This window comes from Colobus angolensis, unplaced genomic scaffold (genome assembly GCF_000951035.1).
Source record: "Colobus angolensis palliatus isolate OR3802 unplaced genomic scaffold, Cang.pa_1.0 Scaffold107, whole genome shotgun sequence".
Classification (NCBI taxonomy): Eukaryota; Metazoa; Chordata; class Mammalia; order Primates; family Cercopithecidae; genus Colobus; species Colobus angolensis.
Window position 1 is genome coordinate 2,294,297 of NW_012111697.1, and position 3,093 is coordinate 2,297,389.

A 3,093-nucleotide genomic window follows, 5' to 3' on the forward strand; every position below is an offset into this window, starting at 1 on the left:
GCATATGCATTAAAAATGTTAAGGGGGCCGGGCGCGGTGGATCACTTGAGGTCAGGAGTTCTAGACCAGTCTGGCCAACATAGTGAAACCCCATCTCCGCTAAAAAAAATACAAAAATTAGCTGGGCATGGTGGCACACGCCTATAATCCCGGCTATTCAGGAGGCTGAGGCAGGAGAGTCGCTTGAACCCAAGAGGCGGAGGTTACAGTGAGCCGAGATCGCGCCACTGCACTCCAGCCTGGGCAATAGAATGAGACTCCATCTCAAAAAAAAAAGAAATGTTAAGGGGTTTACTTCCTTTAGGATACTCTTTAAATGAATAGTATATGATGTTTCATATTCTCTATTTGGAACTTCTCTATGGATGCAGACATTTTCAGAACTCTCCCAGGACAATGAACCTGAAACTTTTATATTTATAAGAAACTTGGGATTTGGTTATTTTATTTATTTATTTTGAAATAGGGTCTTGCTCTGTCGCCTAGGCTGGAGTGCAGGAGCACAGCCACGGTTCAGTGCAGCCTCAATCTCCCAGACTCAAGAGATCCCCTTATACCTCAGCCTCCTTATAGCTGGGACTACAGGCGTGCACTACCACACCTGGCTAATTTTTTAAATTTGTTTTTTTATTTTTTGTAGAGACAGGACATCACTATGTTGCTAGGGCTGATCTTGAACTCCTGGGCTCAAGCAGTCCTCTCACCTTGACCTCCCAGAGTGCTGGGATTACAGGCGTGAGCCACTGTGCCTAGCCAGAAATTGGCTTAAAATGCAGATTTTTGGACCCTGTCCCCAGCAAAAAGATTCAGTAGAAATCTTTATTTTTAGCCAGCTTACTGTGTTGCAGGTGGTCCCTGGTTTAACTTTGAGTAATGCTATCTTCATTGTTAAAATAATCAGATTTAATTATGTGGTAGATATTTTAGGTAACTAGGGTATTTCAGGCTGTCCCATGGGCCTGAATAGCTGGCAGCTACTTGGCTTGGCTTCCAGAGGACTTACTGCTCAGCAAGGTAAATACTAATACCTTCATTGCTCTCTGTGTCCCAAAGATAAGTACCCAAACTGAGATTTTGTAGACTGGAAAAATCTTTGTCTCCCCATCCCTCCCTAAGAAAGACATAGGTTGCTAATTTTTATTTTGCTGAATGAGAACATTAAAAATAAATTAACGGTGAGCCAGGCACAATGGCATAGGCCTGTAATCCCAGCACTTTTGAGAGACTGAAGCAGGAAGATCACTTGAGGCCAGGAGTTCAAGACCAGCCTGTGCAAAATAGCAAAACCTCATCTCTACTAAAAATAAAAAAAATTAGCTGGGCTTAGTGGCACATACCTGTGGTCCCAGCTACATGGGATGCTGAAATAGAAGGATTGCCTGAGCCCGGGAAACTGAGGCTACAGGAAGCCATGACCATACCATTGCACTCCAGCCGGGGGGACAGAGACGCAGGCTCATCAATAAATAAATAATGAAAGGACATTTTAACACCTCACGACAACCACTAAAGATACAAATAAATAAAAATGTAAGAGGAGCACAACCTCGTAATACTGATAGTCTTTTATATTGCGTATATTTAACTTCAGGCAAAACCCACTCTTATTTTCCTCTTTTAAAAAAATTATTTAGCTATAGGTTAATGAATACTTTCTCAGACATTTCAGAACTACTGCTTAGTACTTGAAATACAACACTTAGAATCTGGGGTACTACCTGAATGTAATGAGTAGTCACACATCTCATATCCTTTGTTTTCTTGCCAGTTCGATCCTTTGGTACAGAAGACAGACCGACAGATCGTCCAATACCACCTCGAGATGAAGTCTTTGAATACATTATATTCCGTGGGAGTGACATTAAAGACCTTACTGTTTGTGAGCCACCAAAACCACAGTGTTCTTTGCCTCAAGACCCAGCTATCGTTCAGGTAACTGATGGTAAATTTGTCTTGGAGTACAGGTAAACTCCACACAGGGTTAGCCTTGGCTTTTTTCTCTCCAGTTGAATGTTCATGTAGCTTATCATTTTCAAGTTACCTGGATACCTGAAATTACTGGATAATGTTCTCATCTAGGTTTTTCTCTAATGATAAATTAGAACTAAGATAAGAAACAGCTGAAGAATTTGTTATAAAATATTTTCTAATGTCAACAACAATTGCAGTAGCTAACCTTGAAGGCTACGCTGTGGAAGTGGTGTACATATAAGACACCCTCTGAGGTTGGTAACATAATTATTCTCACTTTTAACAAGTGAGGAAATTCAGGTAGAGCCACTGTTTGAACAGATCCAGGCAGCCTGCTTTAGAATCTAGAATCCGTGCTACCATGCTATTGAGATATGGTTTATATTGCAAACCAGGGCAATAACAGCTACTCTTAGATAAGATTATTAGGTTTAATGGGGAACAAAAAGCAAAATCACATTGTTCTGCATTTGTTATAATATGAAATGTTGGGGTTTTTTTTTTTCCTTCCTTTTTTTTTTGAAACAGAGTCATTGGAGTACAGTGGCGCGAACTCGGCTCACTGCAACCTCCGCCTCCCTGGTTCAAGCGATTCTTCTGCCTCAGCCTCCTGAGTAGCTGGGACTACAGGCATGCACCACCACACCTGGCTAATTCTTGTATTTTTAGTAGAGATGAGGTTTCACCATGTTGGCCAGCCTGGTCTCAAACTCCTGACCTCAGGTGATCCGCCCACCTCAGCCTCTCAAAGTGCTGGGATTATAGGCATGAGCCACTGTGCCTGGCCTGCAATGTTATATGATAAGAAAACACAAACATAAATGTATTTTAACATATTTAGGTCAACTCTTAAATCTCCCAATTTAAACTTTTTAATCATCTACCCCTACCCTTGTTAAGTCTTATTTTGGTGAAAGGAAACCTGAAAGAATCGGAGAAAATGTAGATCTCTTTATTTTATTTATTTACTTTTTTTTGAGATAGAGTTTTGCTCTGTTGCCCAGGCTGGAGTGCAGTGGCACGATCTCAGCTCACTGCAAGCTCTGGCTCCCGGGTTCATGCCATTCTCCTGCCTCAGCCTCCCAAGTAGATGGGACTACAGGCACCTGCCACCATGCCCAG

General features: G+C 41.7%; 1 protein-coding gene across 1 annotated transcript in view; it reads left to right on the plus strand.

The window, feature by feature from the left end:
* Positions 1 to 1,766: 1,766 nt before the first annotated feature.
* The window catches only part of LSM14A (LSM14A, SCD6 homolog A (S. cerevisiae)), a 39,259-nt gene continuing 37,932 nt past the window's right edge, over positions 1,767 to 3,093 (plus strand). The window contains exon 1 of the mRNA XM_011947485.1: positions 1,767 to 1,932. The gene's annotated coding sequence lies outside the window, so the exon portion shown is untranslated. The remainder of the gene's footprint in view (positions 1,933 to 3,093) is intronic.